The sequence below is a fragment of the Diceros bicornis genome, chromosome 17 (genome assembly GCF_020826845.1).
Source record: "Diceros bicornis minor isolate mBicDic1 chromosome 17, mDicBic1.mat.cur, whole genome shotgun sequence".
Lineage (NCBI taxonomy): Eukaryota > Metazoa > Chordata > Mammalia > Perissodactyla > Rhinocerotidae > Diceros > Diceros bicornis.
Genome location: NC_080756.1, coordinates 56566559 through 56593462, shown reverse-complemented (window position 1 = coordinate 56593462; position 26904 = coordinate 56566559).

Here is a 26904-nt window from a genome sequence, read left to right as displayed (position 1 = left end):
CACACTCTAGTGAAAGGCTGGACTGCTCCTCTCAGAGACCTTAATTACTTCTCACTTACTTTATCCAGCCAGCCTGGAACTGCTCCTAAACCCACACAGACTTGTTTTATCTTCTTTGATTATATCTAGTCCTACAGAAAGCCCCTACTTTTCTCTTACTGGAAGTGAGTAGCCAAAACCCTTCAATGGTTCCTCATCATCCTTAGGATAAAGCCTAAACTCTGTATAACAGGCTTACTCACCTTCACTTTACCTGAGTAGCTTCATCTCTTGCCACTGCCCTAAGTCCTTAACTTGTCTGCTTCAGCCATAGAAACTTTATTTCGGCTTCTCTTGTGTGTTCTGCTCTCACTTTAGGGTGTTTGCCCAGGCTGTGCGTTCTTTCACTCAACAGATTTTTGTGAGCACCTAGTATACACCAGGCACCATGATAGGCTCCACTCCTGCCGCATGGACTCTTTCCCTCGTCCATCTTCGCCTGGTTACCTCTTACTTCTCCTTCAGGACACGGGTGAAATAGCACTTCCTCCCAGAACCTTATCTGGTCGCCTTCCCCAGGCGGGTTAGGTGTCCTTCCCTGCGTTCCCATAGCACCTCCTATGTCTCCTATCATTGTACTCTTGTATAGTTTCTTTGCCTTTATCCTCAGACTCCAAGCGCTGAGAGCATGGGGACCCCATCTGTTGTATCGCCTCTATATCCCCAGCTCCTAGCTTGGCTCAAGCAGGCACTCACTGAATGGCTACGAGGATACGAGAATGATCTCACAGCGTGTTCCAGTGTTGCCTTGCATTGCTTTTTTAGAGTAGGAAGGGACCCTGGAGATGCCTCAAGCTCAAGTCCGCCCCCCCTTTTTTCACTTTTTTCTCAAAAAATGTTTTATTGAGATATAATTCACACACCATAAAATTTACTCTTTTAATGTGTACAATTTGGTGGTTTTTAGTATATTTACAAGGTTGTTCAAGCATCCCACTATCTAATTCCAAAACATTTTCATCATTTTAAAAGAAACTCTGTGGCCATTAGCAGTCACTCCTCATTTCCCCCTCTCCCAGCCCTAAGCAACCGCTAATCTACTCTCCGTCTCCATGGATCTGCCTAGTCTGGACATTTCATATAAATAGAATCATATAATATGTGGACTTCTGTGTCTGGCTTCTTTCACTGAGCATAATGTTTTCAAGGTTCATACCTATAGCATGTATCAACACTTCATTCCTTTTTACTGCTGAATAACATTACATTGTAGGGATATACCACATTTTGTTTATCCATTCATCAGTTGAGGACTGGACGTTTGGATTGTTTCCCCTTCTTGTTTATTATGAATACTACGACTGTGAGCATTTGTGTATACATTTTTGTGTGAACATATGTTTTCAATTCTTTGGGTATATACCTAGGAGTGGAATTGCTGGGTCATATGGTAACACTGCATTTAACTTTTTGAGCAACTGGCCAACTGTTTTCCAAAGTGCCTGCATCACTGGTAGTATACAACAGTTCAAATTTCTCCACGTCCTCACCAACACTTGTTATTTTCCTTTTTTTAAATTAAAAAAAAATTTAAAGCCGTCGTAGTGGGTGAAGCCCTTCTTTCTCACTGATGTCTTGTGCCCCTTTATGGAAAAGGAATTTGGGTTTTTTGCATTTGACCTTGGAGACATTTTTAACCCTTGGTGAACATGTTTCCTACAAGGGCTAATAATTTCTATCTCATGGTGTCGCTGTGGGGATGGAATGAGTTGATGGATACAAAGCACTTAATGCCGTGCCAGCCCACTGTCAGTATTCGGTGGCTGTGAGCCATTATGATTGTGGCTTCTGATGCATCCAGGGCTCTCCACAGAGAGATGAAAATGGTTCAGCTTTGGTTTTGGTTTGGTGGTGGTCCTTTGGGTGGGAGCAGTTGCCTGTGGCTATGACCTGAGGGGCTAGGGAATGGAGCAAGTGGAAATGCCGAGAAACCCTGGAAGTTTGGAGTCTCTCTGGCCGCATGTGCTCTGTCCACATCTAGGGAGTGTTTGGGGGTGAGGAAGTCACACTCACAGAGCGGCCTGCCGCGCACATCAGTGTAAGTGTGGAACCCTAACACAAACGAGGCAAGGCCTGAACACAGGAGCCGGGATCGGTGGCGTGTGAATATTTAAAGAGCTGGACAACAGACAGCCAGGTGCTCTGGCTGTCCCCCTTCAGCTTTGGTAGGTCAGTGTGGAAACACTTTGCACACTCAGAAGAGTTTTTGCCGGCGATTTGATTTTTTTCAGTACTGTCCCTGCCGTGCCGGGTCATTCAGCTCAGAGTATTTCATCACAACTTCATAATAAGAGCGTCTCTTCTTGCTCATTCCTGCCAACCAGGCCCTTGGGAAAGACCTCGCCGTGCTTACTGCAAAGGCAGCAGAAAGGAAGGTGGCCACACGACCTTCTGCAGCTCCGCTGTCATCACTTGGGACTGCAGAGTTCCTGTTTCCTCAGGGATCGATCACACGGCCTCTGAAACCAGAAGACCAGCCTGCAAATGATGTTTCCTCCCCCCGGATACTGGGTTTCCCTGATCTCTGAGCAGTCCGAGTGACGGGGTACATTAACTCCAGCTGATAGGTGTTCTTCCAATACTTAGCTGATTCAGATTCCTGATAAAAGCACCGAATGTGCCTGCTGGGAGAGTTTTAAAGTTGATTAACCCAGGCCCCCTATTTCCCGTGAGGCCTGCCCACAAGCGAGGGGTTTCACAAACCTGCACCGATGACCACTATTGTGCCCTTTTCAGCTCGGGGCGCCCGGACAAGCAGGAGGGTCTAAGAATGCGTTAGGTCAGAGGAACCCCCTGTCCAAAGACTCTTGGGACTTGTACAAGCACAGGCTAAGCCATTTCAGCAGTTCTGCTGTTGGGTTTGGATTAATTAACCAAGATGAGTGTGCACTGTGACTGTGGGAAAACGGGAGTTAGGGGGCCAGGTGCGATGACTACTGGGGCCCAGAAATGGGACATGTTGATAGTGACTGTGGGTGGCCGGGGCACTGCCTGGAAATTGTTTCCTCATCTGAAAAGTGAGGACTTAACTAGAGTCTCTAGATCTGTGCTTATGGCCTTTAAGTAGCCACAAGACTAAAAGGACCAATAATAAAAAGTGGTCTGAAACTCAAAAAGGTTTTTAGGTGGAGTAGGGGGAGGAGGAGAGAAAGGGGCTTCCCTCCCTCCCTCCCTTCCTTCCTTCCTTCTTCACTCTCTTTCTTCCATCCTTCCTCCCTAACTATGTAAAAATATTGTGATGGAATGATTAGTCAGGAACCAGCAGAGATGACTGATGTCTCCTGGGTGTCTTAGAGAATATAGGGTCTATGGTGTTTTCAGAGGAGGGGCATATAGGTAGAAATGTACTCAGGGATGCCGACTGGAGACAAGGGAGGTATATCTGATAGCATTTTTTTGAAGAAATTAAACTATGGAAAGCTCAATCAACTATGATATCCTTTTTCAACTTCAGAGAGCTGAGTTATAGTATTTCACTGATTGGACTCTTATCGGGTTACTTGATCCTTTTTTATTTCAGACCACAAGTGTTTTTAGGCATACATTGTACTTACACATTGGCGTTCCCACTCTGTTTTCAGAGTACAAAGTCAGACAGTATTTTGCTTAAGAGAGAGACACACAGAGGGAGAAAGAGAATGAGATACACTTGTTCCATGTAGGCAAGCAGCCTGAAACAATCATCCCAAACAAATCTGGGGTACGACTTTGTTCCTAGCAGTGGTTGGGGCACAAGGCCACTGCCTGTGTGTGTAGCAACACAGCCACCCATCCCAAACGCGTCCTCGGTGGGTCTGATTATTCTAAGTTTCCTCCACTGCGTGTTATCCTTTTGAATGTGTGGAATGGAGCGTGGCGGACAGAGGCCCCTGGGATGGAGGGCAGAGGAAGGAAGAAAATCTGGCCGTGTGAGGTGAGGTTTTTTGCTAAGACTGAGGATGGTTTGACATAGAGGGTACGTCTTTTCCTCCATTTATCCCAGTTCACCTCAGCCAGTTCATCTCTGCATTCAGGACTGAAAAAAGACTGGGAAACACCAATCTTGATGTGGTGTGAAAAGCTGTTTTTGGATTAAAGTATCGGATTTGGCTGTCTTGGTGGATTTAACGATCTGTTGATCCCTCAACTCTCTCCTCTCACTATCCTTTGTGCTCTAACTATCAAGGACTCAGTTATTCTGAAAAGTTGTTTTTAATGACCTAAATAGCCAAAAGGTGGCCAAATCCCCATCGTGTGCTGTGTAGAAACTTCTGCAAGGTGTTCTTTGCATCCTGCCTGTGGGAAGGCTAAACTGTCAGCAGGGCTGTTCTGCGAAGTGGCCAAGGGACTGTGGGGTCCACACTGAGGTGTGTGCTTTCTCAGCAGCAGTGGCAGGGGGCAGTGCTGAAGGCCTACTCCGGGGGGAGGGTGTGCCGAACGCCTCCTCTGGGTGCTGCGGCTGCATACAGCCTTAACCAGAGATGGTGGAGGAAAAACGAAAAACTCACATGTGAGGAGAGAGAGGAGGGCAGGGAGAGTGTGTAGCAGAGGAGGGAGAAACTTTCTCACCGTGCTACCCCCTAAACAGATGGGGTGTCAGTGAGTTTTCCCTAAACTCCTTTAAAATGATTCTTCTGAATCGGGCTATTTCGTGCTTTAATTTTCTCAGGCCACCTAAGCCCCCAGCCCTCCTCCTAAAATCCTGATTGGAGTAGCATCTTTCAGCCGCTGAGCCTCTCTCATTAAAAATGCTCATCCATTGTGCGAAGGGGACACCCTGAAATGTCTTGTTTGGGTGGTGAGATTACGGGTGATTTTTCTCTCTTTCCTAAATCTTATGTACTGTTGGTATATTACTTTAAAACAGAAATTACTATATAAAAAAACCTGCAGTTTTCCCAAAGCTCATTAAGGCTAAACAGGCTCAGCTTTACCAAATGAGCCTTTAAAACTCTGTTTGGTGATTAAATTGTAAATGAAGCAAAAACACATGGATTGATTTTTTCCCATAGGGGAAGTGATTGCAAATTTAATTTATATTTTGTTGAAAATAATATATTTGTAAAAATCATATTGTAAGAAAAAAAAAGCTGCTTCAAACCAAAGCTGGAGGATCTGGAGCTTGGGAAGGAGTTCACGTAAAGCTGAGGTTTGCACTTGGGTTTGCCACGTGTTTGGACTTCGAAATTATGTTCCCCTGGAAAAGGGGGAAGGGTGAGACAATTTATGGTGTGTGAACTTGCATGTCAAGTGGTAGGACCACATTGAGGTAGCAGAGTCGATGGGTTAAGACACAAAATGGGTGACATCTAGACTATTGATTGCCTGTGATCTTGAAGGGTAACAACTCCCATTCCGGACTATTTCCTGAGGCTGTTGGCAGTAGCCTCCAACTGCAAAATGGGAATTATTCCAGCTCTTCCTGGTCTCTTTGGGTGAGCAACCTGAGCGTGAAATTTCTGAGTTATTTAGTGTAAAACACACCTTACTAATCAGGATTAATAATGATTAATAACAATAAAAAGTGTATTATCTTAGCATTAGATAGGGGAACTGGGCTGGTTGACCTCATTTGAATTTTAAGTCTTAGATGTGGTGTTTTCAGCTGGCAGGCTTGGAGGTGACGAGGTGGGTGGGACGGGAGGCCAAGGTTCTTTCCTCCCCCCTCCCGCCATTGAGGGAGAGTGTGGTGACTCCAGCCATGCTGTGGTTTCTGCACAGTGCACGATTAATTTATTTCTGTTCTTTTATCTGGCGGGCTGTCTAACAAGACTGCAAGCATCCCCAGAGCAGGGACCTGATCCTTCGACTGCTCTGTGAAGTCACTGGCATCGGAGCATTTATATGGAGTTTAGTACTGTGCACTCTGTGGGGACTGATGGGAGCTGATGTAGGGCACGGAAAATGCTTCAAAGACTTTTAAACAATATATTGGAATGAACGCTGGACACTTGGCACCTTTGGAGCTGAGAGCAGGGGTGCTCCGGGGCGCCGAAGTGGCCGGGGGTATAAGAGCTTCACTGGTGACTTTGCCCCCCACCCCCCGCACTCCCCGAGGGATCTTGTGCTCCTTGTCTCTTGTTTCCAGAGAACATGGGCCCCAGACAGAGAATGGTAATCTGGCCCTGTACTGCTGCTGAGGAGGAAAAAGAAAAGCTCTATTTTGTTCTCTCATTAGCACTTAGCGCAGTGCTGGCTGGCTGGCTGGCTGGTTGGTCTCCAGCAGGTTTGTTGGAAAAGGAGACAGAGCCAAGGGCAGCAGCTGGTGTGCCATCAGGAGGACACTGCGCTGGGACAGAGGACAAGTCCTGGGTGGACTTAGCCCTGGTAGTCTGACCCTGGGTTACACCTGGAGTGTCCACAATCAGAGGAAAGAGATGGATTCCACTAGATACAGTCTCAACTGGGCCTATTTTAGCCCCCGAATATTTGGCGTATCTGGAGACATTTTTGATTGTCACCACTGGGGTGGTGCTACTGGCATCTAGTGGGTAGAGGCCAGGGATGCGGCTCAACACCCTACAATGCATACAGCATCCTACCACAAAGAATTGTCGGGTCCAAAATGTCGGTCGTGCTGAGGTTGAGAAACCTTGCTCTGGAAGGGTGCGGCTGGGTCGTTTGTTGCACAGGAGTTTCAGCTCCTTCATGGCAGAGCTGTGAGCTAGATGATTTTTAAGCTCCTTCCTAGCTCTTTGCTTTTTTTCCTTAAAAAAACAAAAATGGGCGAAGAGTTGGAAAATGGGAGGCATAAAAGGAAGTTGGGAAATTAAGATTGTTTAGTTTACAAAAGAGAAAGCTGAATGGTCACTTACTAGCCTTCAAGCATGGACTTGTTTTTTTTACATGAAGTATGCTAAGAAATTATTGTTCTCCTTTGAAGGCAATAGAAGCAGAAATGGTTTAGGTTGAGGAGGAAAGATTTGTGTTCAATTTGAAAAGGCATTTCTCTGTGTGTAACAATGATAAGAAATAAGTCTATGTTGCTGAAAAAAGTTATAGAATCAGCTTTCATGGAAAACCTTCAATGAAGTGAAGTGGTCTTCATCTATCTGGGATGACGAGGACAACCTTGAACCCACAGCAGGGTCCCTTTGAGTCTTGGCAGCCTGCAGCTCTCTCATTTTATCCTGTACACATTCTGCAGGATAAACAATTTCACTATTGCTATTTTGTCTTGAGCTTTCAGCCTCTACTTTTCACCTGCTCACCTCACGCACTGTCTATCCACACCGGTTTGTAGACATTTAAGTGGTTACTGGACCTCCACTTGTTTCTTTCTGCTATCCCCAGTTCCATCTCTTTTCCTCCTAAGATCATTGACTGTTGGTCGAGAGCTTTCCAGGACCAAAGCTGCCCTGTGATTGTGACCCACCAGGGGTATAAACGAGGAGCTCATCACTCTGCTGACCCCCAATGTGACTGATGTGTTGGCTCAGGAATCTTTGCAAGTCACGTTAGCGCTGAATTTTGATGCCTTATTGAGTTGCAATGCTGTATCTAATTCACTGACCAATATCATTAACCTTAGATCTTTCTTGATGTTCCTCCAAATCGTTCCTGCCTGCCAAAAAATTCTGTGATTGGGATGATTATTTCCCTTGGAAAGTATTTTCTGGATGGATTTGATTTTTGTGGTCTCTGCCCCATGTTAAAGGAGGGAGAAAATGAATTGATGTAATTTCTCTGCAAAGTTTTAATGAAAAAGAAAGGAGAATACAGGATCTTTTTCTCTTTCCTCCCCACCCTCTCTCTAACATTTTGCCTTCCACTTCCAGCCAAGGGTTCATTTCGAAACATCCTAGGCACACAGCACTTGAGTCCCTGTGTTGACCAGTTATTTTTATTTAGAGAAAGATTCTGTTTCGTGACCACAGACTCTACCCTTCCCCAGGCAACCATCTTGCAATGTTTTTGCTTGGCAAAAGTTAGAGAATTGGGATGCTTTTGTATAAGCTTGTCCCTTAGAGTATGCGTCTTCCTGTTGGTGGTTCATTGGTATCATCTTTGCTGATGGGCTATTTTTCCCTAGTCCTACTAGTTAAGGGTGCAGGCTGTGAAGTCAGTCCTGCCTGGTTCTAATCCTTGCTCTGACACTCACTATGTGACAGTAAATGAGTTACCTAACCTTCCTATGCATCACTTTCCTCATCTGTAAAATGAGGTTAATGGTAATACTGACTGTAAAGGGTTCTTGTGAGGATTAAGCAAGATAAATTACTTAACACAGTGCCTCGCACGAGTCGTCACTTGGTAAGTGTTAACTATGCATGATAGTTACCCAACAAGGTCTGAAGCAAAAAGAGAAACATGTTGCAAGCTGAGATGTCGTGAAACCTCCAGAATTCCAAGATATTATTACTATGTTACCAACTTCCCACCCGTTTCTCCATCCAAACCAGCCCAATTGTGAACTCAGTTGTGATCTGGGTGGATGCCCATCCGTGGGCCCCATAGGAGACCATGGATCTGGGGCGTGGGTCCCAGCCCCAGGAGAAGCGTGCCACTCCTGACCACCCTGTGTAACTCTCTTTGCCATGTTTCTTTGCCCTCAGTTGACACCTCTTGCTAGGGGTCATAGCCAGCTTTCTGCCAACATGTCATTCTTCCCTCCAAGTCACAATTGATTTACTAAGTCCATTTTGATGAGCTTTGGTTTCAGATGTGGTCTAGAAACCATCTATTCATCCCTTTTCAGACCAAGGCAGTTGGTGTTGTCTGGGCTCTTATACTGTAGGAGAAACCACTTATCTTGATATCAGGCCCCCCAGGCAGGGAGACAGATCCCTCTGTTCCCTGGCTCCTGGATGCAGCTGTCTAACACTGGCCAGCCCGGGAGCCAGTGCCTGAAGCGATATCAGCAGTTTCTTAGGATTCAGTTGTGGAGGTGATGTGTGCCCTTAGCTCCTTACTTCCCAAGCCCTTTTCTTGTCCAGATGATTTATGCGATGGGACTGTCTAAGTAGCATAGCTAAGGAAATTTGCAAGAATTGGGAACATTTACTATTTTTTTAAAATTTTGTTTAGATATATGTGTATGAGAGCTTGGCTCTGTCTGTATGAGGTCAGGTTCTTGACACCTTGAGAGGCTCATTTTGTTCACGACGAAAGGTATACTAGTTGTCCTTTAATCTTAACAGGGGAATTCTGGGGTTTCAGGGCCCAAAGTAAAAACTAGGATGCAGAAGGAAGGCTGAGGGGCTTCCACAGCCCCATTCTTGCATCAGGCCAGAAAGCAAAAGCCAAATAAAGAAAAGGAGTGGAGGGACAAAGCCATGGGAAATGGGGAGAGTTTACATAGAATCAGTGGACACTCCTATAGACGCTCTTCTGTTGCACAGCATCCCAAACCCTTGATCTTAACCCAAACTTGCAGATGAGCCCAGAACTTCTACTGGCCCACAAAGACTTGTCTGAGCCTAATAATCTCCAGGATATGTCAGATCTGAGTTGAAACCGGTGTTTAATCTTCTCCTTAACTCTATTTATGTGTGCTTATCCATAGCAGATAACGCTTAGCAAAGTTGAGCCCAGTTCAATGTCTCAGCATCTGTAGCTCGTAGGCCGCCAGGGAGCAGAAGATGAACCACAGGGCTGAGACTCAGGTGTTGGGTGTTCCTGTTGGGACCTGCTGACTCCCACTTTGAGGTTTGCTCTGCCTAAGGTGTTTCTGTATTAGTTCTTAGGCCAGCAGAAAAACCCAGCTCTGTTTACAACTCAGTTCCATTTTAACTCCAGTCAGGACATTCTTCAGTGATTGTCAGTGACTGTGGCGGACCCTGGGACTTTAGAGATGAAAAAGACAGTCTCTGCTCTCAGAAAGCTAAGTAGAGGAGAGAATACAAATGACTCTGGTTTAGTGTGGTATGTGTCAGAGCAGAGGTATGCGGGGGTGGCTAAGGGAAGACAGAGGAGCTGCCTGCCTGGGCTGGTGTGAGGTGGGGTGGGTGGGACAGGATGAAAAGAGGACCAAGAAGGCTTCTCAGAGGAGGTGAAAAGCCGAAACACCAGTAGGAGTTACTCTGGCAGACATCCCAGGAAGAGGGAAGAGCGTGTGTGAGGGGTGGAAGTGTGTAAGACCCTGGTGCGTTTGCAGAGCTGCTGATGCTTCTGTATGGGTGAAGTGCAGGGCTGGAGAAGGGAGTCTGGCAGCAGAGGAGAGGATGGCAGGGGATGAGGTGGGAGAGGCAGGCACCAGGCTAATCTGGAAGGACATCATGGGCCAGGGGGTTTTAAGATGCAGTTGATGGAGGGTTGTTTATGATTTTACACAACTCCCTCTGGCCACAGTGTAAAGGAGGGATTGGAGGCTGGGAGGAAAACCAGATCCACTGAGAGGCTTCTCCCTAAGGTGGTCAGAGTGAGTTGTTTAGCAAGGAGAACTAAGGGCCCCCATTTCCCATAGGGACACAAACACACTTTGCTGTGTCAAACAGGACAGTTAATGATGGCCTAGCCAAGCCAAGCTCGCTCCATATCCCTGGCTGGGAGCTGGCTGTTCCTCTACTCTTTCTCTAGGATGGATCCTCGGAAGGGTTAACAGAATAAAAAAGGAAACAGAGCTTCAGCTACGGGGTATGTGAAAAGATCTTGTGAAAGAAAGCAGCCAGAAAATCTCAGGCAGAGAGCGGAGGAAGGAAAAATATGCAGAGTAACAATGGATTTTAACAAAAATGTGAACCCTTGTCAGAGAGGATGTGTCTGACTCACTCTTCACTAGGGAACCAAGCAGAGGGGAGCATGCTGGCTGCTTGCTGACAGGAAAAGGAATTCAATAATCTGCATTTAATTCATTTCACTTCGTGTGTGGACCTAGGCTAAATGTTAAGGGCGATACAAAGAGTCTAACCGCGGAAGATGGGTCAGTTGTCACCATTAGTGGTGGTTCAAGTGGCAGCATGCTTATAATACAAAGTTGAGGTTAGGAAATAACATCCTTGATGGTGTTGTCTTGGGATACAAAGGGTGTCAGAATTTATTACCGAGGGCTGACATTTATTTAGCACTCAGAATGTGACAGGCACAGTTCTTAGAACCTTACATTTTACTCTAGTCCTCACAGCAGCCCCAGGAGGTTGGTCTTATTAGCATCCCATTTTACAGATGAAAAAACCAAGATGCAGAGCTTATGTAACTCTCCCAAAGTTATGCAACTAGTGAGGTGAAGACCTAGAACTGAAATCCAGGCAGTCTGGCTGGATTCTTAACCATCCTAGTAAGCCTTCTCTGAGAATGGTCTAGTTACGTGAGATAAACCAGTTAGATGATATGGAAATGGATGTGCATGCTGGTCAGAGCTGTTCACGGGCAGCATTTGAAAAGTCTGAGTACATTTGCGATAACAGAGTCGTGGGAAAGAGCCATAAAGAGAAAACCCAAAACAAGAAATCCCAAAGCGAAACAAACAAATGATACAGTGCAGTCTTGCTGGAGGCAGGGAGACTGAGCTTCCTGGTGAGGACGGGGGGGCTGGACGGGCCGGGAGGAGAGGTAGAGGTCATCTTCTGAGAAGAGAACTCTCCAAGGAGGTCATGTGTCAGCACCGCAGGGGGTACACAGCAAGGAGCAGCACAGGAACACTGACTGCCATGTGGTCTCCCCAAAGCCTGTCTTCAGGACTCTGCCCTGACAGCTGAAGCCTGACTGTCAGGACCAGTTCAGCCCGGGTCCAGGAGAGTCAGGGGAGACGTGGTCACAGAGCCTCGGCGGAACGGAGCCCTCCGAGGTCACCTGCTCCACTCCCTGTCTGGTTTGCCTGCGCTTACTCCACAGAACACGTGAGGTCTCTGTTCACATAAACCCCTGGGACAGCTTGGAGAAGACGCCATTGCTTCTTTTGCCAGGATCAGGGTTTTGTGAAATGGTCCATGGCTTCTTTAATGCTTGGGTGTCTGGTCGTCTTGTTGGTTCATAGACAGTGAGAATTGGAAAGAACTTTCCACTTCTGCTGGTCTAGCTCCCTTACTTTACAGATGTAGAAACAGTCATGGGACCAGAGGTGCTTGACAGGGCCCCCCAGCCGGTTGGCGGCAGGGGCAAAAGGGGGTCCAGTTCTCCTGAGTCCTGCCCAGCACCCTTTCATGAGCTAGTTTTACTGAAGGTCTGCTTCTGTGAGGTGCTCGATTCAGATAACCCACCAAGCAGCTACTTATGGACTTGGGATCAGTAAGTTCCGGTGTTAACCAGTCTCGTGTTATTTGTGTTTCACTCTGTTTCCTGGTTTTCTTTTCCTCCCCTTACCCACCCCATGTCTGACTTCCCCCATGTTGGCCTCCTGTCCTCATATTCCTTAGACTCTCTCCCGAGTTGTTGCTGCTGCTTTTTCTCACTTTTATGGCTCTCTTTCCTCTCTCCTCCTGTCCTTCGCCCCTCCCCTCTCGTTCTCACACACACACAGGCACACACACACACGCACACAGACGTGCTCACTCTCATGCCGCCTTACGTTCTCTCTCAATTTAGAGAGAGACGGAGACAGACTGGCTCCATCCTCTCCCCCTCAGGAGTGCTAAAAACCAGTCCATCTGCTCTGGATCTGGTATTATTTGAAATTTTGCCTTATGGAGAAAGACGGAGGCTAGGATTCCTATATTTTCTCACTCTTCTCCTTAAACACAGGGAAGTAGGTATTTCTCACCTGATAAGCCCATTAATAAAGATTTGGCAGGGAATAGGGAAGCCATATTGACATTCCCCTTTTAGCGGACATGAGTGTAGTGCCTTCTGCAGAAGAGCATTTAATGAATTTTGCTGCTGAAGTGATGTGTTCTAGTCATGGCTTAATCACTAGCCCACTGAATCTCCATGGACGTCAGTTTTCCTCCTTTGAATTATTTTGTCCATGTCAGATTGGAGAGATTTTGTCATTAGGAAGACTGAGGATAGAACAGTCAGTAAGTAACCTTGGGGCTAGTTTGTGTTTGCGAGAGGCCCAGGGCTAGAACCCCAGGCTTTCAGATCAGAGTGGCCGTAACTACCAAGGCCTGTGGTGGGAGTGGGGAGGCAGTGACCTTCAGAGCATTGAGAGGGGGAGGGGCCATCTGCTAATGGCTCCAGAGGGGAGTCCCACTAGCGAGAGCTTCTTGGTGGAGGTTCTCTTCCTACCTTGACACAGCAGGGGTGACTAAATGCAGTTCAAGCACTGTCCTTCTTCCTTCTCAGTACCACCTCGTGCAGATCTGATCTTGCTCAGGATCCTCCACCTCTCCAGGAGCCTCCTCACACAGCTCAGCTGACTTTGCTGTCTCCGTCACCACACACATGCTTACCCACTTCTTCTCAAGTCTGACTTTCCTGAGGCACTGGCCCTTGTTTACTGGGGTACTACATAAGGTAGGCCCTCTGCAGTCCAGTTTTCTCCCCATCCCATCTAGTATGTCCCATGTAGGCCAGAGATTCAGGGGAATTCCATTTTATCCCAATTTCAGTTATAGGTCCTACTCCCCAGCTTCTCTCTGCATGTCCATTGCCGATCTCCTTCTTCTGAACCATGGATGGACATAAAACTAGGACTCAGAAGACTAAGGTTCTGGTGGGACCTTGGAGAAGTACCTTCACGGCAACTGTACGAGGAGGATGTTATGACCACTTCACAGCAAGGCTCCATTTTGAAAATGCATGTGAAGTCATTTAGAAAAGTATGGAATGCTATAGGAGAGGAATATCTCATTAGTCGCAGTCTTTTAGGTCTTTGAATGAGTGTTTTTATAGTTGAGTTGGTGAGTAATGTTCTACATGCACCTTCCGTGGGAGCCACAGCCCATATTTTGTTGACTATTGTTAGCGATGTTGTCGGATGCTGAGGAATCAAGTTCTTCTTTCCACAAGGATTGAATCCAAAGTATAGACCTCATTACCCCACTCACTCTAACTTCCTGAGATAATCTGCCTACATAGGGCTGAATTATTTGGGCATTTTCCTGGAGATATGTAAAAACATCCTTACTCTTCCTGCAGGAGGAGCCATGGGGTTGTAAAGAAAAGTGACGCTTACTCCTGAATCTCTTTGCCCTTTCTGGACAAAATCTTACCCAGGGCAGAACAGCCCTCCTAGGGGGCATTTGGATATGAGTAAAAGGGTTGGGGTTGTCACTGTGACATTTGGTGCCAGGAGCCGGGAATGCTAAACATTCTGCTATCCAGTCTGCCCTGTGAAAAACTGTTCCACCCAAAAGGCAGAGAAACACAGCCAAGAAGTCATGAAACCACAGAGAGATAGAGACAGAAGTGCCCTCAGAGGCCAGGCTTCCAACACCCTCCTTTTACAGAGGAGAAAACCTTGGCCTAGAAAAGGGAAAGCAGTTTACTTAAGGTCTCGCAGCTAGCTAGTGGTAGAGCTGGGACAGGAGCCCAGCCCTCGGGTTCTCAGCCCAGCGAACCTTCTGCATGTTGGTGCAGCAGAGGGACTGGGAGGGCTGTGGCAGCAGGAGCAGGCCTCGCTGAGCATGGACTGCAGGCTGACTGTGTCTGTGATTCTGGATTGGAGCCAATATGTGGCCCTAGGCCTCACTGTTGCCCAGGACTGGTTTGGGACTGCTGCTTTTCTTTTAAGGAATAGGTTTGCTTGTTTTGTTCATATTTTCCTCCTCCTTCCAGAAACACCCCTAAACAACCCCTATGTTTAGGAGCAACATTAGATAGTTTAATGAAAGGTAGCAGCTTCCCTTGTGATAGAAGGGCGGGCTCTCTTAGTGAGTGTCCCGTTTTGTGTAGACTTGCGGAAGGATGGAGGAGAGGCTCTGGGTGGGTGGGCAGCAGGAGGCCAGAGGTCTCTTCTTAGCTCTGTTGCTGTGTGATGCTGGGCAGGCCATTGAGTCTTCTTGTTCTTCTTGGCTCAACCAGCTCTCAGTGTTCTACTTCCTGTGCCCTGCCTTGGCCATGGTCCATCACGTCTCTTCAAAGTGAGGTGCTGGAGCTGGGTTAGGTGGGGGGTGGGAACCCAGAAGGTGTCTAGATGATTCAGTCAGTATCCAGGCAGGAAATAAGTAGCACACTCAAATGAGGCAGCTGAAGAGACTTTGATAAAAGAAACATTTTCTCTGGAGGCCATCAGGTTAAGGGCACCCAGTGGTCTCAGAGCTCCTCCCTCTACCCCTGTAGACTCTCTTATCCCTTCCAGAGGGGAATCTTGAGGTGGCTGGGTACTTTCCTTTTCCTTTCTAGATTCACTATTTATGTTTCTCCACTGCTCTGTAACCGCAAGGTGGTAAGGAGTACATGGCCCGGGCCACTGTGCCTCATGTGAGGGCAGCAGGATAGTGGGGCTGCATGCTTGTCCCCTGCTGGATCATTGTTGTCAGCCATATTCCTCACATCAGGTGGCCCTCTCCACACAGCTGTCCCTCTGGGTTCTGGTTTCCCCTCATCTCTTCAGGACTAAGGAGATGAGAAACCAAACCCTGTCTCCCTGGGAAGCACAGAGGCTAGTGGGTGAGACCCCTGCCCTCACCAGGGATCATTGTGCAGTGAGAGAGGCCTGCAATGACCTGGGAGCTCGGTGGGGAGGTCTCCTAGCTGTCCATGTAGACTCCTCAGAAGCAGGGACACTTGGCTCGAGTCTTGACTAGATCCACGGACAAGGCTGGTATGGAAACTACAGGCAGAAGGAACAGCATGTGCAGAGGCTCCACTGCAAGTGAAAACGACAAGGCACATTTAAGAACTGCAAGTTCTTTTTTGATTGCGAATAGTAGAAACCAAACTCAAAGTTGTTAAAGAGAAAAAAACCTGTGTTGGTTCCAGCAACTAAACAGTCCAAGGGCTGCAGGCGTGACTGGCCACAGGTGCTCACATGTAATCAGTAGGTCTCCGTCTTTCCCTCTGTTCATCTCAGCTCTGCTGTCTTCCAGGTTCGCCCAATTCCTAGGCAGGCTTTCTCCATGGTGGAAGGTGGGGAGAGGGAGCAGGAGGGGAGATAGCTCCTGTGGGCTCTTGGGTTTCTTTCAACTTGTGAATCTAGAGAAGACAGACACTTCCTTCCCAGCCTCCGTATAGGAAAGAGGAAAAGTTAGTCCTTCTGGGGTCATAGGCCCTCCCAGCTGGGATGAGAAGGAGAAACTTGGGCAAGGTCTGGGCCTAGGCCTATCCTTGAGTCAGTACACCTGGACCACATAGAGAAGGTTCCCCAGGAAAGAGAAATTTTATTACCTGAATAAGAGGGGAGGGCAAAGCATTCTGGGAAGACTGAAACTATAGCTCCCATAATCCAAGTATTTCATTGGGTATAGCTGGAGAGCAGGGTGTGTATGTGGGGGAAGAAGGGGCATCGGGGTGTTGGGAGATGAAGCTAAAGAGACAGCTGGGTTCGAGCAATGTCACCTTGCCTGCGGGCGATGGGGAGACCATGAAGGATTTTAAACAGGGGAAAGACTTACTCAGACTTGTATTTTTGAGGCATAATTTGAAAAGCAAAGCTACTCTCCACTAAAGAAAAATCTTAAAAAACCGTGTAATACTTCCTAAAGGCGAAAAGAAATGTGTTTGGGATTACCTGCTATTTAAATCTCCCTGCTTTGCTCCCTTCCCAGCATCCATCCGGGAATCTGGCTGCCTCATCTAAGGACAGAGTATGATCTGACAGTGCATACTTTCAGATTGCATTAGAATTCCTGCTTGTGCAGGGGTCTGATGCTTTTAAGCTGGGGGCTTGTGGGCTGGAGCTAATGTGCCTGATCGCTGGACCGGGCTCCAGTTCAGCTGTCTCTGTGGAGCCAGAAGCACTTGCAGGCAGATCCCAGCTGGGACACTGCCAGGCAGCCTCCCAGAGCTGCTGCCTTCCGTCCCCTCCGTGGGCCTGTGAGTCACACGGGGCCCCGTCACACGTAGAACGGGCGCTAAGCCACACGCTCTGCTTTCCCCGTGGCAGGCAGTCGCTGCTGACACTGTCTCATTGCACAAGCCTTTTTCATTTGTCGAGACCCACCTGTCTCTGTGCAAAATAGAGACTGACAGGCGGGTGGGGGTGGACATTTATCAGCGCGGGGGAAGCAGAAACATTTTGCTGAGACTGGCTGTTGGAGTATCAGTAGCAGAGGCTTCTAGAAGAGTGATGGCAGGGAGAATGGCTCAAGACTTAGACTCTGGAGTTGGGTTCAGCTCCAGACACTGGCCCTTCCTGACCGTGAGGCCTTGGGCAGGTTGCTTTAACTTTCTTATCTGTGAGCTATGACACGAGTACCTTCTTCATGGTGTGTGCGGATGAAATGAGAGGGCGGTGACACAACTCTCAGCATGGTGCCTGGGTCAGTGAGGGTTAACTGTTGTCAGGGTCACATTTTTCTGGGCTTTTGATTCAATAGGTCTCTGCTTGTGATTGGATCTATCCCTGGTGCTTGATGTTATTCTTCTCAGGTGCTGGACTGTCTGTGGGTGGTTGGGGTAGCTGGGCCAAGCCTGGACAGAGGAGGCAGGAAGGTTCCACAGTGCCCTTGGCTTCCTGGCCTTCTCAGAAAAGACTTCCTCCTCAATGCAAATTCCCTGCCCGTCTGGAAGGAGCGGAGATAATTACAGAGCCAGGAGGGATAGGTGGCTGATTTAGTTTGCAGAAATACTTGGTGTGCAAATATTTTCACAGGTTCCTTATTTATTAACTCAGGCTACAGATTGGAAACCTCACATTTTAATATTCCCCCTCTCCTGGGGTCAATGCATTGAAAGTGAATAGCTTATTTATCAAATAGTGGATTTTCAGGACTTTCTTTTTTTTTTTATTTTAGTGTTGAGACTTTAGAGAGCTGATAAATGATCTTTCCCTCCTAGTTTGGACCAATTGAGAAATAAAACCTCACAGTTGGGAAGATGGGGATCAAACGATTAGTATTCTTGAGTGGTAGAGCAGAACCGGAGAACAAGACTTGACGTGTGGTCACGACGTGACGTGTGGGCACGATGGGGCTCCCTGATACCCCACCCTGAGTTAAACTTGGCCCTGTGGTCACAGGCAGACTTGGATACCCCAGCCCCTCTCAGAGTCGAGTCTCCTGCCACGTGGAGGAGGAGGAAGAGGAGGAGGCGTCTCTGTCCTCCTCTCATATCAGCGTGTCCAGAGCAGACCTGCTCCTTCGCAGGGTTCTCCCCGCAGTGAGGGGCACAACCCAGCACCCACTCAGCCCAAAAGCCTTCGAGTCTCCTAGACTCCGCTTTTCCCGTCTCACCTTGCGTCCAGTTCAACAAGAAATTACGTTGAATATGTCAACAAGACGTGTCTCACTTCCAGCCACACCTCAGCTCCAACATCACCCGCGCCTGATCCAAGCCACCCTGGGTTCTTCGTAGACAACCTAGATGTCTTCCCAACTGCTCTCTTTGCTTCCTCTCTCACTACCGTAGTTTCTCCACACAGCGGCCAGAGTGATGGTTTGAAACTATAAATTAGATCGTGTTATTCCTCTGCTCCAAACTCAGTTTCCCATTAGAAGCAAAGTCTAAGCTCTTTTTTAACTTTTGCCTCTAAGGCTCTTCCTGACGGCCCCTGCCTACTTCCCTGACCTCATCTCCTCCCACTGCCCCCTGCTCACACTGCTGCAGTCACTGTGCCCTTCTTAGGGTTACTCGAACCCTCCAAGCTCACTCTGTCCTCAGGACTTTTGCACCTGCTGCTCCCTCTCTGGTGTATTCTCCTCCCTGATCTTTGCTCATCATTTTATTCAGGTCACTGCTCAGCAGTTGCCTCCTCAAAGAGGCCTCCTCTGACCACTCTTTCTAAAATGGCCGCCTCCTCTATTACTCTCTTTTCCCTTATCTCACTTTTTTAAGCCACTTATTACTACTTGACACTACATTATGCATTTTTAAATGCTTATTTGTTTAGAACTTTGTTTTATTTACTGCTGTTTTCCTGGTGCCTAGCACAGGGCCTGACATAGTAGATGTGTATTGAGTAATCAATCCTGTAGCCAGGTGAGCCTGAGAGAGAAATCCCGGGAGGCGCAGAGTCACACCTGCCCGGATCATTCTCCCAGGCGCAATCATCAGGTCAGCCATGCCTCCCTTGTGGCACAAAGGCAGGAGGAAGCTCCTCGTCCTGATGTTTCAGAGGTGGGTTAGCGCTGGGGGCATTGCTACTGGCCCCGTCTCACAGATGAGAAAACTGAGGCTTAGATTAAACACCTCGCCCAAGGTTGGGTGGCTAGAACGTGGCAATCCCCGATTCCAGCTGTGTCTCTGTGCACTTAACCTCTCAGCTCTGTTGCCTTCTGGCTCATGTACTTCGCATAGCTTTTGTCTTCTAACCCTCATCACAGTCGTATGGAGGTGCCCATTTTACAGATGAGAGAGCAGATGGCAAAGGTGTTCGGGGGGTTTAAGGGACTTCCCGGGTATCACACAGCCTGAAGTAGCAGAGCGGAGTTTGGATCTAGGTGGCTTCACTCAAAGCCTTTGCTTTCCACCACTGCTCCTCATCTACTGCCTCTCCTTGGGGCGCGGAGGCCACCAAGGGCGCGGTGATGTCCGGTGCTGTCATCAGACCAGTGGGGTGCACACACGTTTAGCTCTTCACACAGGCTCTGTGTGAACCGGTTGGCAGTTGTTGGGCACCTGTGTGGGCCAGCACTGTGCTAGTTCCTGGGGATTCAGTGTGGAAGACGACAGTCTGTGCCCTCAGAAAGTCAGTCTGTAGGGGAGACAGAAGGGTGGAACCCAGCAATATCACCACACTGTAGTAAGTACTGCAGTGTGGCCAGCCAGGAGGCAACAGCACACGAGAGTGACACCTAATCTAGTCTTGGGAGGTTAAGAAAGGCTTTCAGAGGAGGGCATCTACCGGACACCCGGAAGGTGGGTGGAAGTTCGCCCACTGAAGGGGAGAAGGGTGAGCATGTATGGCAGGTCTGCTCTGAGAACCGCACGCAGTTCACTGTCTTTGGACTGGACTGTTGAGTGAAGGAGTGGGAACAGGTGAAGCTGGAGAGAGAGACAACGGTCCCTATCTTGAATGGCCTTGAGTGACAAGTGAAAGAGCTGAGACCATGTCCTGTGGGCAATGAGAAGTCTCTGAATGACTTAAAGAAAGCAGGCAATGTGATCAGACATTGATATGATCACTCAAGTTTTTGTGTGGAAAGTAAATCTGATAGGGGGCAGGAGAGGAGCCAGGACAACCAATCAGCTTATGGGACCACTGCAGTAGATGAGGCCCCAACTGAGATGGTAGCTGTGGGGATGGAGAAAAGGGGAGAGATTCAAGAAATATGACAGAGGTAGAAGAGTCAGCCACCATGTTAGACAATTCTACACTTAATAATTTCCAGGCAAGAGGCACTAGACACAGTATGAAGACAATATGGACACAGGCGTATCGCGAGCCGTGTGTCCTCACTAGAGAGTGATGCACACCCATCACAGGTGCTTCAAAGGTGTGACGATCTCACTTCCCTCCGAGGAGGTCCTCGGAGGGGCAGCTGGCCAGCTGCAGCCATGCTGCTCTTGCTGCGATGCCACAGCCTCCTGCTGCAGCAAAGCTGGTCTGCAGCTGTGGCGCTTCGCTCACCAGGCTCTCCCCGTGACTCAGCAGATCTCAGGAGTGCTGGTTCTTCCCTAGACTGCCCTCCAGCATCCCTCTGCTCCCGCGCCACCAGCATTCGAGAGCCCTCTGACCCAGCATGCTGGTGTTGACTGCTCCACCTTCCCGTCGGGTGTCTTGATGCTCTCAGGAGTTCTGGGAAACGCAGGCTCCTGGACGTAGACGGGTGGGCAGAATCTATAGGGACTCTGGAAATATAGTGAAAGAGAAGTGGAGGAAGAAGAGTTACAGAGGGAGCTCAGATTTTTTTCTTGGCTGCAGCAGACTCCGGGTAAGGCCTGAATGGGGTGAACTCCTCTTCAGACTCTGTCCACTAGCAAGATTGTATGGATGAACTAATCAATGACGGCAAACCCTTAGAAATGCAGGTCGTAAGTGTTCACAGGTGTGACAAGCTGCTGTTTGTTTTCCCTAATTGCGTTGAACCACCCAAAAGCTTTTTTAGGGATATAGTATAAAACATAATAATCTAGAATAAGCAATCAAAAATGTGGTTAATTTATTTACTTCCTCAACTAAATAAGAGTGGACTCGCTCAAAACTTTTGTTACAAAGCATCCATTGGGAAGGTAGATAATGGATAGTGGATTTGCATGCCCCTCCTTCACCCCGCCCCGCATGACTGCAGAGCAGGCACCTTCTCCCATTCCCACGATTTCCCCACTGCTTCAGAAAAAGCTGAAATGTAAAGACATATTGTTACTCATTTCTTTTGGGAGAAGAAGCTCATTCTCTGCACTGCAAAGGCAACCTTGATCTCACAGCACTACTTGCAGAAGAGACAATAGATGCCCAGTAGTGAAGGACCTGGGTTTGCGTCCCGGCTCTTTTGATGAAGCCTCCACCAGCCACTTAGTCTCTCTGAGCCCCAGTTCTCCATCTGTAGCAGGCAGTTATAAGAGTGCCCACTCAAAGTGTCGTAAAGATGGAAGAAAATACCATGGATAAAACTATCCTGCCTGGCACATAGTAAAGGCATAAAATGTAATTAATCATGATAATAGTAATAGTGGTAATAGTCATAGGGATAATAAAATACAATAAAGACCTCAAAGCATTTTACTTTGAGGTTAAGGCATAAGTGGTTCATTCTATTTTAGAGCTTGGAAAATCAAGAGTTCTGGCCACAAGTCAGAGATGACTCTTAGAATGAGAAACGGGACCCAGATATCCTGGGAAGGAAGCACTTCCCCTTTCAGCTCCATGTGCCTCCATCCTCTTGTCCTGGGCTCATTCCCATTGACAGGCCATCAAGGAAAGTCTGTGCTTTTGTCTCTGGTCAGGAGAGGCGGAGAACTTGGCCATTCTCTAAACTGTAATCTGAGAAGAACACTAGCGAGGCTGTAGCAAATTGAGAAGCTATTGATATCTCCAGTGGGATGTGTGGCATCTGAAATCAACACAGAATGAAATAAGGCTGCGTGTCCTCCCCACACTGAAGTCTCTGAGTCTGTCCTGGGTGAGCAGAGTTACAAGGAACTTTTGTTAACCTTTTTGACCTGTGACTCTGCTGCCTCCTGCTGCCATGGTCTTCTGAGGGCGCATTTTCCACCACCTGGCTATCATCAGCGGCTCCCTCTTCAGCTAGTCGATGCCTTTCTGATTTGTATAAATGGCCTGGAAGAAAAAGGAAATCCATGGAACAAACCCTAAAGGTTCCAAGATATGTGCTGGATCTCCCCAACCTCCCTCCAGCAAAAAAGTCACCTATCAATTAGCTCAGTAAAAGATAATTCAAAAAGAAACCCCATTTTCATAGGACACGAATCTTGAATTGTTTCCATCTAATTAAAGAAAGAACTTGAAAAATATAGCATGAATGGAATGTCCATAGAATTATATTTATCACTGAATTTAAAAAATCTATTTTTTAAAGACCAATTTATCGATTACTAAGTGCTTTCATATATATTTTCTTAATTGACTTTTATAACAGTTGTATAATGAGCAAGGTAGGTGCTATTATGGCAATTTTACATTCAACAAAATCTAAATTTTACAATTTCAGATAAGGAGACTGCAACTCCAAGTACCAAGGGATTTAGCCAAAATTCGACATTTATCAATAGAAAAACCAGGACTCACATCTTGCCCTTTGACTCCATGTCCAGTGTCCTTTCCAGGACGCCATGCTGCCCCGTGTTGTGGAAAAGTGTACTTGCTCAAGATCATGAGTGGCCAATTCCTAGTCCATTCCTCCTTCCATCAGACAACTCAATTTCCACATTCAATTTATTTAGAATCATTTTCTGAAAAAGTCAATTTTTCTTTGCACTTGGCCTCAGTTTAAAGATTTATTTCCTAAATCTCAGAGGAGAAAGGAACCTGCAGAAGTCTATCATGTTGTCTATATGTGGGTCGACCTTCAATGACCTTCAGATGGAAGCCTGTGGATGGAAAACACTTCTCCCAGCTTTCTGTAACTGACGCTTCCATTTGATGATTCTGGAATACCCACCCAATCCACTTGAGCTCCACCTCATATCCACAGTCCCCTGGAGGGTCCTCATGAGAACTGTGACTATCGAATTCCTTATGAGACTTCTGGGGCTGTGAGAGGTTCAGTAGGAACCTCCATAACCATCTCTTCTCCAGGCACAACAATCCCAGTTCTTTCCACTCATCCTCATAGAAATCACTTCACAACCTCTTGCTCATTTCCTTTCTCTTCTTCAGACACTGGGTGTGGTCTCCTTGGTTCTGTGTGATGGCAGATACACTTTTAGAGTGACACGGCCTCTGTAAGCTCTCTGGTCAAGAGCCTTAGTTCTTAAACTTTGATGTGCCTGAGACTCGTGAAGGGAGCCTCTTAAACCACGGATTACAGGCACCAGCCCTCGAGACTCTGATTCGGGAGTTCTGGAGCTGAGGCCAGGAGGCTGCATTTTGGATTGGCTCCCTCAGGGATTCTGGTACAGAGACAGCTTGGAAACGAGCTCCTGAGACGAGCAGGAATTTTACACGACTGCAGAGGAAGGCATGGGTTCTGCCACATGGCAGGACTCAATGAACACTTGTTGAATGACTGATTGTGTTGTTCACTGCCGAGTGGATTGGTGCTGAGAGATTTGTAAAAAGTGACTTTTCTCTCCCTATGAGGCACAGAGATTCCTTTTCATGTGCTTCTGAGAGACAGTGGGCAGAGGGGTCTTCCTGCAGGTCCACGTGGGGAACTGAGATTGGTCGCCTCCAGCATGTTAAGTTCTGTAAAGAGCGGCGTGTGACATGGTCTCAGCTCCCACGAAGTAATACACCGTGCAAGTCACTGCAAAATGGAGCACGAAGGTGCATAAAACTAGCTGCCACCCTCAAGACTTTCGTCACACATACTGGGAAGGTCACTCACAATATTGCTGTGGCATTTCAGAAAGAGGAGCTGTCACATTCAGCTGAGGGGTCTTGGAGGACTTTGCAGAGACAGAAGATGTGAGCTGAGACTCCTGAGATGGGTCTCATTTGGATAGATGGGAAAGGGGGAGCGTGTTCCAGGTGATGGTAGGTGGTGGAGCGGAGCATGCATGTGGGAGAGTAACTATTGTAACTATAGTGAGTCCACTGGCTCAGCTAGCACTTAGGAGGGTAGGGAGAGGGGAAAATAGCTAATATAGAGAAGTTACATATATATATGTAGAAGTCATATATATATATGTATATGTATATATATAATCTTATTTAATTCTCATGACAGTTCTACAGGGAAGGTAATAATGTTCCCATCTAATGGAAAGAAGTTCAGAAGAGTAAATTAAATAGTTCAAGATCACACAGCAAGCACAAGGCAGACCTGGGTTTTGAACCCAGCTTTATGTGAATGCCCAGCCTAATGCCAGGGAGCTCACCCACTTCCCCAATAACTGCCAGAGAGCCCTCAATGTTGAGCTTAGGGTTTTGTGTTCAACCTCCAGACAATGAATGCCTTGCAAAGAAGGGTCTAGAGGCCAAGTTTGATCCCAGAAGACTGTCTGGGTCTCTCCGTGTCTCTAGTATTTCTTCTGGAACTGCTACCCTGGAGAAAACTACAACCATACCATTTTGACCTGTCAGACACTGTTGACTGTTGTATGCAAACAGTATCATGGGAAAGCAGGTGGAGAGTTTTACAGATTCCTTTTTCACAGCAATTGTCTAATTAATATTGTCACCACATGGCCCAGTTATCTTGTCAGGAGCAGGCAAGTGTCAGCAGTGCATGCTTGGGGGTGTGTGTGTATAAAAGTTGGCGATAAATCAGCAGCTTTTCCATGTGAACAAAACCTGCATCTCCAGCTGACATCCTAATTCTAGGGCTCAGAAAACCCAGGGCAGGGATAATGAAACTTCCTGCTTGTATGTAGTAGACTAAGGAACTCGTTGGCTCCATGTGGCAAGAATGGCCGTGGTTACGGCTTTCCATCAGGAATTCTGTTACTCCTCTCCTGCATAGGAATTAGTGGTGAGGGCACATTTCCTTCCAGAAATGGGTTTGGTGCGACAGTTCCCAGACAGGGCAAATAGGACAGGGATGGCTTCAGGGTGACTTTCTGGTTCCCCAATAAAATGTCTTCCTCCGTTGTGTAAATGAGATACCAATTTAGAAAGGACTTTCTTTTAGTGCTTTCCAAGTTTACAAAGTATTTTCCCACATAATTTATTCCTCACAAGAGTGCTGGGAGGTCTCTAAAATCATCTCCGTTTTGTAGATGAGGAAACTAGGGCTCAGAGATATGAAATGTCTTGACCAAAAGTTAAATACGTATTAATGAGTGTGGTGGGACCACCAGAACCTGCATTATGTGCTCTTACACGTCTTCACACATTTGCTTGCTCTTTCACGCTTTCATTTCCTCATTCATCCAACATCTATGGAACACCTACTGTGTTCCTAACACTGAGTTAGGTTGTGGGGTTCCGAAGATAAAAATGTGAAATACTTGGAGCTCCTTGCATAGATGGCTGATGAAAGAGGGAGCAGATCCATTGTTGGCTCATTCTTTGGAACTCTAATTGGTGTCATTTCCACTCACATTTAAATATAGCTAAACAGTATTAGAACCCACGAGTCTCCCGTCCAGTTCTCCAGTCCCTATGGATATTTTACTCTCACTTATTCATCTGCACACTTTTGGGTGTTCTGTTACCTGCCCTGGGTAATACTTGCCTCAGTTCAATATTAATTACTACCTGGATGCATGCATTTCCTTTATCTTGGTTTCTAAAAAGAAAAAATTAAAGTGTATCTGCATGTTGAATCTACATCAGATCATTTTTCCGCCTGAGTCATCTCCACAAAGGTTGCCCCCCACTTCCTTTTTCCTAGCCTTCTAGGAAAAGATGACTTAATTCCAAATGGCCATAATTTCAACTTTGCAGAATAAAACCTGCTTTTCCCTCCTTTGTGCCCCCTCTGCAATTAGTTTGTGCCTTTCATATCACACCTTATGCAGTGCCTTGGATTGTAGGTATATGCCTACATGTCTTATCTTTTTTACTGGTCAGCTCTCTGAGTGAGAGAATCATGCCATATGCATCATTACACCCTCCACAGAACCTAGCACATTCCATGATATGTTTAAGGGTCTCAATAAATATTTATAAATTGAGATTCCAGGCACCAAAGCTCATCTCTCCAAAGACTCCTTCTTGGGGGCACTGTGAGGGGTCCCCCAGGTGCCCCCTTCCCTGAGGAGTGCTATTTTCATGGTGGCCTGCCCACCACACTGAGGAGTTTCTTTTCAGTAGCCCACAACCTTTCTTGCTGAGTGTTTGCTTTTCTCGTTCCCATTTTACTTAAACATTCTTGGGTTCCTCAGACCCTTTGGTAAATAGAATTTCTCCTACTGCGAGTTAAGCTGGAATCTTTGGGCAGAGCATCGGGATACCTCCTCAGACCACATCTGACGGTTTGTGCTGGCCGAGCTGTGTTGTTCTGTGTCTCCCAGAGGCAGTCTGTGTGGGTGTTGAGTGCTTCCTCAAGAAAACACTCAGAAGCCTGGTCCATGTAGGGAAGAGCGGTGATGCCCCATAGAAGGAAAGGAGACTCAGGGAATAAGTGGATGTGAACTTCTCTGTTCAGATCAAAGACATGGATGGAATTGGGGATACAGGGCGGGTGCTGCCTGGGAATGGAGGGTGAGGAGGTATTGATTTGGTTAGGCAGGATCAGGACTTTTATTACTGAAGTCTTGGGCTGCTCTGAAGGCAAAATTACAAAGTTACTCGAATCTCTCAAAATGTTTTACTTTGAAATATGGACATGTTGAGTCATCCCCTTATCTTCCATGAGTATGCCAAAGCAAACAGTAGGTGCCCATTTGGGGACAGTGCCATTCATTCTGCAAAGATTTTTCCCCTTTGGGAAAGGCTGCCACTGAGGTTACTGGAGTTTA